Genomic DNA, 15,504 nt, shown 5'->3' with positions numbered 1-15,504 from the left:
AGATCAAAAGAGCACCAACCAAAACAGCGGTGTCCGCTTTGATGTAGCAACCGAGAGGGGAAAGGACACATATTATGGTTACATAATGGACATATGGGAACTTGACTACGGACATGACTTTAAGGTCCCTTTGTTTAAGTGCAAATGTGTCAATCTGTCAGGAGGCGGGGTACAGGTAGACCCATAGTACAGAATGACAACAGTGGATCGGAACAATCTTGGGTACACTGACGAACCGTTCGTCCTAGCCAATGATGTGGCACAGGTGAAGGAAATATGCCCTAGTGGCAATAATAAAGTTGATACATGTGTGAATACAGAGTGTCACTAGAATTGTATTAACTGGAAACTTGATACATGTGTGAATACATAGAAAAACAGAGTGTCACTAGTATGCCTCTACTTAACTAGCTCGTTGATCAAAGATGGTTATGTTTCCTAGCCATAGACATGAGTTGTCATTTGATTAACGGGATCACATCATTAGGAGAATGATGTGATTGACTTGACCCATTCCGTTAGCTTAGCACTCGATCGTTTTAGTATGTTGCTATTGCTTTCTTCATGACTTATACATGTTCCTATGACTATGAGATTATGCAACTCCCGTTTACTGGAGGAACACTTTGTGTGCTACCAAACGTCACAACGTAACTGGGTGATTATAAAGGTGCTCTACAGGTGTCTCCGAAGGTACTTGTTGGGTTGGCGTATTCCGATATTAGGATTTGTCACTCCGATTGTCGGAGAGGTATCTCTGGGCCCTCTCGGTAATGCACATCACTTAAGCCTTGCAAACATTGCAACAAATGAGTTTGTTACGAGGTGATGTATTACGGAACGAGTAAAGAGACTCGCCGAAAACGAGATTGAACTAGGTATTGAGATACCGACGATCGAATCTCGGGCAAGTAACATACCGATGACAAAGGGAACAACGTATGTTGTTATGCGGTCTGACCGATAAAGATCTTCGTAGAATATGTGGGAGCCAATATGAGCATCCAGGTTCCGCTATTGGTTATTGACCGGAGACGTGTCTCGGTCATGTCTACATAGTTCTCGAACCCGTAGGGTCCGCACGCTTAAAGTTAGATGACGGTTATATTATGAGTTTATGTGTTTTGATGTACAGAAGGAGTTCGGAGTCCCGGATGAGATCAGGGACTTGACGATGAGTCTCGAAATGGTCGAGACGTAAAGATCGATATATTGGACGACTATATTCGGACATCGGAAAGGTTCCGAGTGATTCGGGTATTTTTCGGAGTACCGGAGAGTTACGGGAATTCGTATTGGGCCTTAATGGGCCATACGGGAAAGGAGAGAAAGGCCCCAAAGGTGGCCGCACCTCTCCCCATGGACTAGTCCGAATTAGACTAGGGAGGGGAGGCGCCCCCTTCCTTCTTTCTCCTTCTCCCTTCCCTTTTCCTACTCCAACAAGGAAAGGAGGAGTCCTACTCCCGATGGGAGTCGGGAGTAGGACTCCCCCCTTGGCGCGCCCTCCTCCTAGGCCGGCCGCCTTCCCCCTTGCTCCTTTATATACGGGGGCAGGGGGCACCCCACAGACACAACAATTGATCATTGATCTCTTACCCGTGTGCGGTGCCCCCCTCCACCATATTACACCTCGGTAATATGGTAGCGGTGCTTAGGCGAAGCCCTGCGTCGATAGAATATCATCATTGTCACCACGCCGTCGTGCTGACAAAACTCTCCCTCAACACTCGGCTGGATCGGAGTTCGAGGGACGTCATCGAGCTGAACGTGTGCTGAACTCGGAGGTGCCGTGCGTTCGGTACTTGATCGGTCGGATCGTGGAGACGTACGACTACATCAACCGCGTTGTGTTAAACGCTTCCGCTTTCGGTCTACGAGGGTACGTGGACAATACTCTCCCCTCTCGTTGCTATGCATCACCATGATCTTGCGTGTGCGTAGGAATTTTTTTGAAATTACTACGTTCCCCAACAACAGGTTATCTATGTGAAGGACATGTCTACCAGACCGAGAAAAAGAAAAGATAAGGAAGCGAATACATCATACGATGAGCCAAAGCGCCACATAGTTCTTTCAGGAAAAAGGGACATTGTGGGAGTGGAGGGCAAGACAGCCATGTCTGAAGATTATGAAAAGTTTCATGAAATTCCTCCCTTCAAAGTCAAGTCTGACCCAAGCATCCTGATAAACGATGAAGATTATCCATGGTTACGGCGCAATAAGCAAATGACACAAGCGAAGAAAAAGTGAAGGCTTTCTCCCGCAACTATTATGATGATACCATGCCAACTTTGTAACAGACGAGTATGATACCATTGTCCGTTTTGTACACGAAGTGCATCTAGTTTTTGCCGTAACCCTCTCAACTTTCTTGCACATGCTATGTGGATGAAATGATGATACCATGCCAACTTTCAACCTTCTCAGAGTTCATTTGAAATGCTTTTCAATTTAGGGTCTTATAGCTCAAAATAATTAGTAAATGCATGAAAAATAACAAATGAAGTCAAAAAGGGTTGAAAATTGATGAGATGTGGCTTTGAATGGTGCATTTTAAACACACAAAAAGTCAGGAGTTCAAATAAGTTTTAAAAAATGAAATCCCTTTGTAACAGACGACTTTCCGTATGAAATCCTGATACTTCGAAAGAGATTGTCCGTTTTGTACACGAAGTGCATCCAGTTTTTGCCGTAACCCTCTCAACTTTCTTGCACATGCTATGTGGATGAAATGATGATACCATGCCAACTTTCAACCTTTTCAGAGTTCATTTGAAATGCTTTTCAATTTTAGGGTCTTATAGCTCAAAATAATCAGTCAATGCATGAAAAATAACAAATGAAGTCAGAAAGGGTTGAAAATTGATGAGATGTGGCTTTGAATGGTGCATTTTGAACACACAAAAGTGAGGAGTTCGAATAAGTTTTAAAAAATGAAATCCCTTTCTAACAGACGAGTTTCCGTATGAAATCCTGATACTTCGAAAGAGATTGTCCGTTTTGTACACGAAGTGCATCCAGTTTTTGCCGTAACCCTCTCAACTTTCTTGCACATGCTATGTGGATGAAATGATGATACCATGCCAACTTCCAACCTATTCAGAGTTCATTTGAAATGCTTTTCAATTTTAGGGTCTTATAGCTCAAAATAATCAGTAAATGCATGAAAAATAACAAATAAAATAAATAAGTAATTAGAAACAAAATAATACAAACTTTAATAAAATATATAAGTAGAAAAAAAAAATAAACTTTAATAACATAAATAAAATTTATGAAACTAAAATTATCAAAGTATTTTCTGTTCAAAACATTATAAGCAACCTCTAGTATTATTGAAACTAAAATTATATAAAATTGATGCAACTAAAATTATCGAAGTATTTTCTGTTCAAAATCATTGAAAGAAAAAAGAATTTTCATAAAGAATTTTTTTTGTTAGAAACTTTAATAGCAAAAAGAAATATCATAAAGTAAAATAAATAAGTAATTAGAAACAAAATAAAATAAAATAAATAAGTTTTTTGTTGTAAGTAGAAAAAAAACAAAATAAATAAAGCAAAAAAGAAAATAAAAAACAGGCAAAAAATAAAAATTATGCCACCTACTGGGCAACCACGGCCTGAATACGACTAGAAACCCATCCATGGGCCAGGATTCAGGCCCGCAGAAGGCCCAGTAGGCCCACATGCATGTATAGAGAGGTAAGGCCCGTAAGCCTTCTTTAGAGAGGAGCTCGACAGCTCAGGCGCACCGCACCTTATAAACAGGTGCGGCTCTCTCTCAGCTAGCGAGGTGGGACTAAACTCCCACCACCACGCCGCTGTGCAAGGCCATTGGTCCCGGTTGGTGGCACGAACCGGGACCAATGCCACCCTTTGGTCCCGGTTCGTGCACCAACCGGGACCAATGCCCCCTTTAGTCCCGGTTGGTGCCACCAACCGGGACCAAAGGCCGCCGCTTCCCGCCCTTTGGGCTGCTGAAAAGAGGGCTTTGGTCCCGGTTGGTGGCACCAACCGGGACTAATGCCCACCTTTAGTCCCGGTTGGTGCCACCAACCGGGACTAAAGGCTTTGCTATATAAGTTCACACTTAGGAAATTTTCACTCTCACCTAGCAGTTGCCGCCCCGACGACGCCGACGCCGCCAGGCTGCCCCGACGCCGCCCGCCGCCCTGACGCCGCCCGCTACCCCCGCCGTCGCCGTCACCGTCGCCCGCGCCCTCGCCGTCCGCCGCGCCCCTGCCCCGACGCGCGCCGCCCCAGCCCGTCCCCGTCGTCGCCGTCGCCCTGCCCCGCCCTTCGCCGTCGTCGCCCCCTACCCCGAGCGCGCGCCCACTGCCCCGTCGCCATCCTCGCCGCCAACCCCGCGGTCCTCCCCACCTTGGTCCGGCCGGCGCCCTGCCTAGCATTTTTTCATATATATGCTTGTTTTTTTTCATATATATGCTTGTTTTTTTATATATATGATGACATATATGCTTGTTATCATAATTGTTTTTGTTGATATATATATATATATATATATATGTAATGATTTTTTTATAGAATATGATGTTTTTTTCATAGATGATCACATATATGATGTATGCATGGATGTGGATGAAATATGATGTTTTTTTGTTCATAGAACATGATGAAATATGAAAAATGCATTAGGCAAAACCTTTACTTTTTTTCGAAATTTTCTATTTGAGCATTTTTTTATGAATGAGAGGAAAAAGGAAAATAAGAAGAGGAAGAAAGGAGAAGAAGAGGAGAGGAAGAAGAGGAGAAATAAATAAGAAGAGGAAAAAAGAAGAAAAAGAAGAGGAGAAGAAGAAAGGAATAGTTCTTCTTCTCTCCTCTATTCCTTTCTTCTTCTCCTCTTTTTTTTCTTCGATCTTCTCTATTCCTTTTCTTCTTCTCCTCTTTTTATTTCTTCTTTGTTTTCTTATGTTTTATCGGGTCTGTCGTCGTCGATATACCCCTCTCCCGATAACTTCAACACGAGGGGGGGTCGATATAACCCCTCCCCGATAATATTATTTTCCCATGTACGTATGTCGTCGTTGTCGATATAACCCCCTCCCGATAACTTCAACACGTGGGGGGGTCGATATACCCCCTCCCCGATAACATTATTTTCCCATGTATGTATCTCGTCGTTGTCGATATATATAACTCCCTCCCAGATAACTTCGACATGATGGACGGTCGATATTTATACCCCCTCTCGACCGTGATAACTTATACCATGGGAGCACCCCCCGGCCCTCTCGCTCGACCAAAAGTCTCGAGGACACCCAAACCCTAGAAAAAACGATGTCGGTCTCCTACCCCCTCCCGCCGCGCCCCTACCCTTGAAGCGTTGCCGAGGCCACCCCAAACCCGGAATAAGCTAGGTCTACGTTTGCACTAATATATCCACCTGCTGTCATGTTTGTGTAATAATTGCCATGTTGTAATATTTGCAGAAACAATGGAGCACGGATGAGACGAGCAAGCAGAAGAGGTGTTGGGGGACATAATCTTAGCCGGAGGTGATATCTTGTTGTATCTTAACGACAATGATGGTCTTGAAGAACAGGGTGAAGAAGGAGGCTACGGTGATCGAAGAGTGGAGGAGGAAAGACATGATTATGATGGCTCCGGTGACCCAATGCTGGTGCAAGAAGGAGCCCGTGGTGACGGCTCCGGTGACCGAACAGAGTCCGGCCAGGTAAATATATTAGTTCAGCCTGTGCTGGCTAGCTAATTGATGCATTCATTGTTTTGGTATGTACACATATTAATTAACACTCGTCTTTCTTCTTTTTTTCTAGCCCTCCGGATCGAGCACAACTTCGGTAAGAGACGAGGCCCGAAGAGAAAGTTGCGCTCGGATGAAAGGTTTGAGATCACAGCAATCGCGCGCGACGGCCAACCGATTGAACCCATCCGGACAAAGGATGCATTTGCTGCTCAGTGCGGGGTTCTAGTTAGGGACAAGATCCCGATCAGCATCCACCAATGGTATAAGCCTAAGAAGGAAGACCCTGAGGTGTCTTGTGTCAATGATATGCAGAAAGATGATCTTTGGACTGAGCTGAAGGCAAATTTCACCCTATCGCCAGAGGAGGATCCGGAGAAGCCAGTTAAAGAGCAATTAATCAAGTCTCATGCTCTTAAGAAGATGGCAGACCTATTCAGGAGGTGGAAGAATGAGCTGAAAACGTTTGTCGACAAAGAAGAGACACCATAATTCATCGGCCGGTATGAGAAGATCAGAGATCACTGGCCCGCATTTGTGGCCCACAAGACATCGGAAAAGAGTAAGAAGATGTCAGCGACAAACAAGAAGAATGATGCGAAGAAGAAGCTTCACCATCGCACGGGGTCAGGTGGCTACCTCAAAGCCCGGCCTAAGTGGGCCATGGCTGAGAATGATCTGCTTGAAAAAGGGATCGAACCACAGACAATGAACTGGACAGACCGTTGCCGGACTTGGTTCTTCGGGGCTAGCGGAACCTTGGACCCTATATCAGGGAGGTGCGTTTGGATGAACGAGCTTTTGAGAATACCAGTCAAGAAGATTCAGCAATATATCGATGCAGCGCAGGAAGGGACGTTCATTCCAGACAGAGAGAACGACGAGCTCACAATGGCCCTCGGGAATCCTGAGCACCCTAGACGGACACGAGGCACGCCAGGCTCCGTTCAGTGGAAGGCTAGTTTTTCTGACGCAGGCGGTTACAAAAGCCAGGAGAGGAGGAAAAAATGGAGCAGACCCAAATTCAGAAGCTGCACGAAAGGGTTCAAGCGCTAGAGGAACGACACGGCAATCGACATGCCGAAACTACCACCGAAGCTACCCCGCCATCTCAGCGGAGAAGCAGCGTGGCTTCCACCAAGCTGCTTCAGCCGGAGCATGTCTTGACGGCTCCTGCTAGCTACCCCGTGGATGCTATCACGGAGTCTCAACATTGCCACCTTATGGCGGAATGGCAGAACTTCAAAGTCAAGGCGGCTGTTGGCTCTGTTTTACCTCCTGAACCCGGCGCAACCTACCACTGTCGGCCGATTCCAGAAGGATATGCTAGGGTGATGGTGGATGAAATAACGGAGGGACTTGAGGACCTACAGCTTGACCACCCTACCGGTGAAGGGGAGACTCGGCTGGGTTTAGCTCTGAAGACTCCGTGCCTATGGCGGAAGGAGCTCATTAACCTTCCGAACTAGACGCCTCCGGCGAGTAAGGGCACTCCGCCGCCGCCTCCTCCTCCGGCGAGTGATTAGGGCACTCAGCCTCCTTCTCCGGCGCGTGGCGGCACTCCGCCTCCTCCTCCGCCTCCTCCTCCGGCGAGTGATCAGGGTACTCATCAGCCTCCTTCTCCGGCGCGTGGCGGCACTCCGCCTCCTTCTCCACCCGCGCCGGCATGCCAGAGCAGCCAGCCTCCTCCTTCTCCACCTCATCAGCAAGGGCGGAAGAGACCCGCCGCTGCTCCGGCTGCTCCGGCGCGTCGTAGTCCTTCTCCTCCGCCTCGTAAGCAAGGAAAGAAGACAGCCCCAGCCGCTCCGTCTGCTCTGCCGGCGTCTAGCAGTACAGCTGCCAGAGGCGGGAGGCAATACAGATTCGGTCCTTCTCTGAAGACTCCAGAGAAGTTACCATACGAGAGGACCGGGGAGGAGAACGCAAAGATCGTGCGAGCCGAAGTGAAGAACTTCTTTGAAGGGGTGAAAGCAAAGAAACATCCACCTCCGGAGGAGAAGGTAGATCCGGTGAAAGCGAAGCGCACTCTGGATGCCCTGACAAAACCACCAAAGTCTCCGCCGAAAGGCAACTATGAGCGCATTATTGCAAAGACATTTGTCGAAGCGGAGCGGTCGGGAAGTACTGTCAGTGATCAAAGGTTAAAAGAACGACGAGCTAGGAAAAAAATTGCCCAGCTCGGCGAACAAGCGAACCAATCGTGCCCCCCGCTCAATGTGTCTAAAGACATCGTCGCTAATGATCCAAGGATGGTGGCCGGTTATAGCAATCTTGGATATTACCTACCCGACGATGTACATTATGAAATCATGGAGGTGGACGAACACAAATACCATTACGGGAAGCCTCTCGTCAAAGATGAAAGATCTCTAACAACGATGATGCGAAGATTACATGATTGGTACATGAAAACCTGCAGAGAGTCTGATGGGATGAATACTTTGACGCTGAGAGTTAAACCGGAGCATGCTCTCGTTGGAATTGAACTGCTGAATGTTCCATTTGAGGAGTTCTTTCAGTTTTTCAATCAAAAGGCCCTCGATAAATCAACGATCACTTGCTACTGTCTGTAAGTAGTACTACTTCTGTCATTAAGTCTCTCTATATAGGTCAGCTCTTTTATTGCATGTATTTATAATTATCCTCACTATATTATGCAGATTGAAGATCGCCGAATTGAAGAAAAGACAAATCGGTGATATTGGGTTCATTAACACAAATCTCATAGATGCATATAAGGTTGAAAAACATGCCAAAGAAGCTAAGGCCAACTTGCTACGATCGTTGGTCTTAAATCAAAACAAAGATATAATACTCTTTCCTTACAACTTCAAGTGAGTGTTACTGTCTTGTGCATATTCGGTTTCCCTTATTAGTCCAGGTTATGGTAATGTAATTGATGACTTATGCATGCATGCGCAGCTTCCACTATATTCTCCTAGAGATTAAGCTTGAGCAGGGAGTAGTAACCGTCTTAGACTCGAGACGAAAAGATCCCCAGGACTATGCGGACATGACTCAAATGCTCGAGAAGTAAGTTAAATCGATCATTATCCACCATATCAGCAACTTTGTTCATTTCCTGATATCAAGTAATTGTTTTGTTTGTCTGGCAGGGTTTGGAGAAAATTCACCACAAAAGCTTCGGGACTGCCGAAGAAGCTGCAATTTAGACACCCGAAAGTAAGTACTATAGTAGCATGTTCCGCACATCTCCTAGTGATTCAAGCGCTAGTTTCATCAATACCATTTAGCATGCTTGCTTATCAGTTAGATTGACCTCTATTTCTTGTAAAGTGGTTGTGGCAGGAACAAGGGAATGATTTCTGTGGATACTACGTTTGCGAGTCTATCCGCCACACGACCTGTGAGCGGGGCTACTCTGACGAACAATATGAAGTGCGTAAGCAATAATATTCACAATTTTATTTTATTACCATCATTTGTGTCGACTCTCATTTATTCATATATATATGTATTGACCCCCTTCTTCAAATTAGATGTTTCGGATGCGGGATGAACTCCTAGCAGAAGATCGTATGCGAGCAATTCAAGAGGAATTGGCGGCATTCTTCCTTGACCACGTGATCGCTGAAAACGGAGAATACTATGTGGACCCTGTGTTCTTACAACTTAATTAGGAGATTATATTGTAAGAGATAATTATTTTATATATGTAGCCGGTAGTGTCAGATAGATATACGAGAACTTGTTGTTCGACCAATCTCTCGGAGAAGGAGAGGTGGTCGATATCACTTCTCTCTGTATGCATATGTTCATGACGATCTTCTGTTTCCTTCATTTGCTTACTAGCTAGCGTGTCTAGTCCTCTCCATACGTATATAGTACGTAGCGTCGACCAAGCACGGAGATAAGAGAAGACACTTCTCTCTATTAATTAGCTAGCTAACACAATATATGAAACACCTAAATTAACCCCCCAACCCCCCCCCCCCATTCAAAAAAAAACAAAAACCCCAGCCCCTGAAATGCTGACGCGTGGATGCCTATTGGTCCCGGTTGATGACACCAACCGGGACAAAAGGCCCTGCCTATTGGTCCCGGTTGGTGGCACCAACCGGGACCAAAGGCCCCCCTGCCTGGGCTGGCAGCAGCGGCTACGTGGAGGACCTTCTGTCCCGGTTCGTGTAAGAACCGGGACTAAAGGGTTAGGGCTTTAGTAACGACCCTTTAGTCCCGGTTCAAAAACCGGGACAAAAGGCCCTTACAAACCGGGGTAAAAGCCCCTTTTCCTACTAGTGAGCCACCAGAAAGCGGACGGCAAAGAGGCAGTGGACGGCAAAGGTAAGCTTTGCCATCAGCCAACTCTTTGTCGTCCGCTCGGCAAAGAAGCTTTGTCGTCTGCTAGCGGACGGCAAGGAGGGGGTTTGGCCCACTTGCTGTCAAACCCTAACGGGGCCCCTCTTTGCCGTCCGCTAGCGATGGCAAAGAATGCTTTGCCATCTGCTAGCGGACGACAAAGAAGAGGCGGACGGCAAAGCTTCAAAATTGACATAACGGTCGCGCCCCCACTGTCGCCCTCTCTCTCTCTGACTCCTCTCCTCTTTCCTCCCTCTGCCAACCTGCGCTATCGCTACCACACCCTCCCTGCATCATCGTCGCCGGACCCTCCCCGCGCCGTCGCCGCCCCCTCCCCGCCCCGTCGCCGCCCCCTTCCTGCCTCCCCACCCCTCCCGAGCCTCCCCGCCGCCACCTCCCTGCTGCACCCGCGGGTCGACCGCCCCGAGGAGCGCCGCCCGCCGCGGCCCCCTTCCCGCCCCGTCGCCGCCCCCTCCCCGACCCGTCGCCGCCACCCCTTCTCCTGTGATTTTTTCTGTTGTTTTCTATTTAGTTTAGGTTTTTTAGTTTAATTTTTTTCAGTTTAGTTAGTTTAGGTTCAATTAGTTTAGGTTATTTAGTTTAATTAGTTTAGATTATTTAGTTTAATTAGTTTAGGTTTAATTAGTTTAGTTTATTTAGTTTAAATAGTTTAGGTTTAATTAGTTTAGGTTATTTAGTTAAATTAGTTTAGGTTTTTTAGTTTAGGTTTAGGTTTAATTAGATTAGGTTATATAGTTAGCTAGATAAGATTATATTATATTATATTAGTTTAAGAAGAAGAGGAGGAGGAGGAGGAGGAGGAGAAGAAGAAGAAGAAGAAAAAGAGAAGATGAAAAGAAAAGAGGAAAAAGGAAAAGAAGGAAGAAAAAATAAGAAGAAGAAGAAGAAGAAGAAGAAGAAGAAGAAGAAGAAGAAGAAGAAGAAGAGGAGGAGGAGGAGTTATGTTTTAGATAATAGATATATTAGATATATAGTTAGCTAGATTAGATTATATTATATTAGATTAGTGTTAGGTTTTAGTTAAACTAGAAAAAGGGTCCGTGCGTTGCAGCGGGAGAAAATAAAACCAAACAACCCTAGCCTAATAAGGATGGACCAAGACCCCTGACAAGTCCATCTCCTTGATTTTTTTAGAATGAGTAAACAATTACTCATGGAGTAGGTGGATAATGAGACTACATTCTTTAGCGTAGCTCCAACGGGACAGCACCTATAACGCATGCATCTTCCTTTGTTCTAGCTAGACCAGCAGCCTCCTTGTGTGTTGGACATGGGCAGTGGCAAACATCTTCAGAACTGATTTGATCTCATTAAGGATAGGAAACCGTACGTGTTCACTATTTTAACATGGCATCCGACTCATGTCGTCACTTTTTTTCCTCACACTCTCACCAGCGGTAACCACGGTGCCCACTTGATCACAATGTGTCCGAACATGGTCAATGGCAAGGTGATGAACTGAGCCACTGCATCACACGCCTTCGAGGGTCGGCCCGGCTGAGAAATGATGGTCATGGGACGTCGCTTTAGGACACCAAGGGTTAGCCGGTTCAAGGAACTGGGTAGCGGGACATAAAGCTGGAAGCGCCACTACTTTAGTCTCTCAAGAAACCCATGTGATTGCTCGTTCCAATTCAGAAATCAACAAGGCCTGGCAAATCACACACGACGTGTGCTGTTCTAGCACATCTGGTAACTAATAACAACTACGAAAAACAAAACCTTATAATAAACAAAAGATGATTGCTTTGTTTGTAACGTCATAAATTGATTTTCTCGTATGTGCAGCTGCAGACACAACACAATAATAGAAGTAATTTCTTCTAATCACTCTTGGCTCGGGAAATAATGATTTTGACATGGCTTCACACTATTTAAGTGACACGGATTCTGAACACAGGAACTGTGAAAGCTTTTTTTGTTTAGCAAATGCTCCTAATTTTCATTGCAATGGTGTCGAATGTCGATGCATGATGATCTTCTAGCCTATGGTTTTTTCTATGCCATCTGAGCTGAAAGAGGCATTATGTATGTGAAGTGTGGAGAAGAATAGGGTTCAGAGATGATGAAAAATGCAATTTTGCTCTTCAATACTTACGGCTGCAGAATATTCAGCACAACATAATTAGTTTCATTTGATTCGGTTCTCCTAAAGTACTACTAATTTAACCTAAAGTATTACTAATTTAACCATCCATATACTAATTTTTAAGATTACTAACTTACAGGTTAAATGTCTCATCACAAATAAAATGTGTTCAGTTTGTATAAGTGCACAAATTACCCTTGTTTTAGTTTGGCACTTATGACTCCTTTGTAGCTTTTCGAGGCAATACTGACCTATGAGCAAACTTTAGAATATATTTAAATTTTGCATCAAACTGTACATAAATTCTGCTATTTTGTCCTTGAACTAATCTGTTATTACTTTAGTTACTGAATTCTTGAAGGTACATAACCATGTTTAAACAAAGAACATCATAATGTGATATATTACTGAGTTTGGCGAATGGCGGAATCATCCATGACCCATCCATATTACAGATGCAAGTTACCAATGCATATATGATGTTATGCTGCTGAAGAATTATCAGCCACGCTCATAAGGCAAGTGCAAATGTCCAATAGCTTGTATTCCACAACTGATGTATTTCAAAAAGTCTAACTGCACAATGTTGTGACCTGCTGTGAGTCCAAACTAACCAAGGACTCGTCAATTCTGGGATTTAGAAAGTAGAAGCATGGGGCTAAGAAATCAAAAGGTTCTGTTATTGTTTCAAATATTTCTAGGTCACGGGGTAATATTTTCTACATATAGTCAAGAATTGTTTGGAACGGGCTCATATAGTCATGGACTAAATAGAAGAACTTTTAGAGATTGTTCAACGGCCTACCCGAGGGGAGCACGGCAAGCAGGCCGGCATTCCGGCGAAGTCGGCGTTCAAAATGCTGATATGATTTTCGAATAGAGAAATGGTATCATATGGCTTGAGGTGCTCATGTTCTTACCTCTTGTACACCGCACCAAAAATGATGTAATGTAACTAAAAGATTTGCTCGTTACGCCAAGGTCCCATCAGTGTTTCCAGGGCACTACTGTACTCACTGATGGCGTCGAGAGAGGCCAGAACATCCTCCCGAGTGCGGTGGCGAGGAGGGCTTTCCCTTGCCTGGAAAGAAGCAGCGGAGCAGCCATAGACCCTGTCACCCAGATGACCATGTCCATCATCGTCTTGCTCATCTTCTATGTCATCTCTGACCGCTTCCACACCCTGAGCAACCAAGATCAGTAGTGATGATTGAATGATGAACAAGTAGTAACTCACACAAAGAGGAAAGTGATACTGTTAGTTACTTAGTAGTTGAGTTATAGGTTGAATGAATGAATGATGAACACGTAGTAACTCTTGAATGAATAATGAACAAGTAGTAACTCGACTCCGAGGGTCTTGTTGACTCCTCCACGCTTCAGCGGCCCTGCCTGGCTGTTCCCGTCAGCTCCGTCGGTGCTGCCGAAGAATTAGCTCGCGCCTCCAGCTGCTTGAGGACTAATCAGGTTGGCTACCTTTTGAACCTGCACGATAGTGGATTCAGAGCAATTGTCTTGTCGTAAAAAAACAAAAGGGATAGAGCATACCAGAGCAGTCTGTACCGGGCTGCAGTAGGCCTCGTTGCACATGAAGATGCCTTTGATGGGGTGGCTGGTGCCCGCGGCGATGGCCTTGGCGAGCATGCCGTTGTTTCTGTCCACCCGCGATGCCGACGCCGATGGGGGCGGCCTTGATACCCTAGAAGGCGCGGACAAGCAAGAGTCAGACTTGAGAAGCACATCGAGGGATGGCAGGAGCGTGGCTTCGACAACGCCGTAGTTGGGGAGCACGCCGTCCTTGTCTGGCAGCTTGAAGAGGTAATGCAGGCGGTCGAGCTTGATCACGGTCTCGTTCCTTACCAGCAGCCAACCGAACTCGCGGCCGACGTGCACCAGGGTCATCACGCCGTTGTTGAGGTGCACGCCGTCCTTGTCCGGCACCTTGAAGAGGTAGTGCAGGCAGTCGAGCTTGACCACGGGCTTGTCCCTCGCTAGCTGCCAGCCGAGGTCGCGGCCTACCAACATCACGGTCGTCACTCCCACATCCTTCTTGAAGATCCTCACGACTGGCTTGACGAAGAAATCTGATCCGACTCAGTGACACAGCGAGGATGGAGTTGGAGGAGGCTGCGGGTGGCTGCGCCGTCACGGCGATGCCCGGGGGCGGGGCGGCGGAGTGGCTGTGGGCGCGACGCCGCCGTGAGCGGGCAGATCGGGAGGAGGCTCAGACCTCCGAGACCGGTAGACAGTAAAAACGCTAGCGTGCGAGTCAGAATTTTTTTGATAGCTAGGGAGATGAGATCGATCCGAACCAGGTACGTACCGGAAGGTGGAATCGTGGTATTGGTGTGGGACTTCATCCTATAGCGGTTTTTTCCTTTTCTAGTTTATAAATCTAATTTTAAATCTCAGCCGTTAATCTTTAAGGTTATCATAGAATCAACGAATATAAATGGATGATGTATAGAGAACTATGAAAGTCTCCGTCCTTTAATATTAGGTAAAGATAGTCATAATTAAAGGAAGTAAAAAAAGATGAAAAAAGAAGAAGAAAAGTAGAATAAGAAGAAGGGGGGAGAAGAAGAAGAAGAAGAGGAGGAGGAGGAGGAGGAGGAGGAGGAGGAGGAGAATAAGAAGAAAAAGAGGAGAAGATGAGAAGAAAAGAGGAAAAAGGATTGTAGGTTAGTTTTTTCTTCTTCTTCTTCATAGAAGAAGAAAGTTTAGGTTAGTGGTTGGTTTAGGTTAGTGCTAGCTAGGTTGAGGGGTCGAGGATCGAGGGGAATATATATTATTAATTAGTTCATGTTATTAGGTATTCAATATTTTATTATGTTCATGATGATGATACACAGTTAAATTTTTTATTATGTTTATGTTGTACTAATTTCGTTTACTCTTTGTCATTGCAGTTGCTAACAGATGGTGGGCGCGGGTCGAGAGCGCTCCGAGCCTCCTTCCTCGGCGCGTGCTGGGTGGGGTGCTGTTATTCCACCCCAGCACCTTCGGAGAGCACTTGTAGACAGCATGCAGACACCGGCGGGCGCTTCTTCTTCGGCGGGGAGAGGTCAGGGGAAGACGAAGAGGGGTGCAGCTAGAGGTGGACGTGGTGGCGCAAGAGGTAGGAAGGCTGTTGCGCCTTCCTCGCCGCCACCCCTAGCTGATTTTCCGGACCACCGGAGTGCTCCGTATCAGGTGGACCCGTCAGACTTGGACCCGTCTCCGACTCCGGTCCACAAGCCTCGGGTCGCCGAGCCTTCGTCCCACGAGACTCGTGCCCCAGAGTTTTCATCCCACGAGACTTCGGTCCTAGAGTCTTAGTCCCACGTGACTCCGGAGACTAGTGG

General features: G+C 46.1%; 1 pseudogene; it reads right to left on the bottom strand.

The window, feature by feature from the left end:
* Positions 1–13,115: 13,115 nt before the first annotated feature.
* Positions 13,116–14,520, bottom strand: LOC109744109 (senescence/dehydration-associated protein At4g35985, chloroplastic-like; annotated as a pseudogene).
* Positions 14,521–15,504: the final 984 nt, after the last annotated feature.

Source organism: Aegilops tauschii, chromosome 1 (genome assembly GCF_002575655.3).
Source record: "Aegilops tauschii subsp. strangulata cultivar AL8/78 chromosome 1, Aet v6.0, whole genome shotgun sequence".
Classification (NCBI taxonomy): domain Eukaryota; kingdom Viridiplantae; phylum Streptophyta; class Magnoliopsida; order Poales; family Poaceae; genus Aegilops; species Aegilops tauschii.
This window is presented reverse-complemented; position numbering and strand designations above follow the sequence as displayed.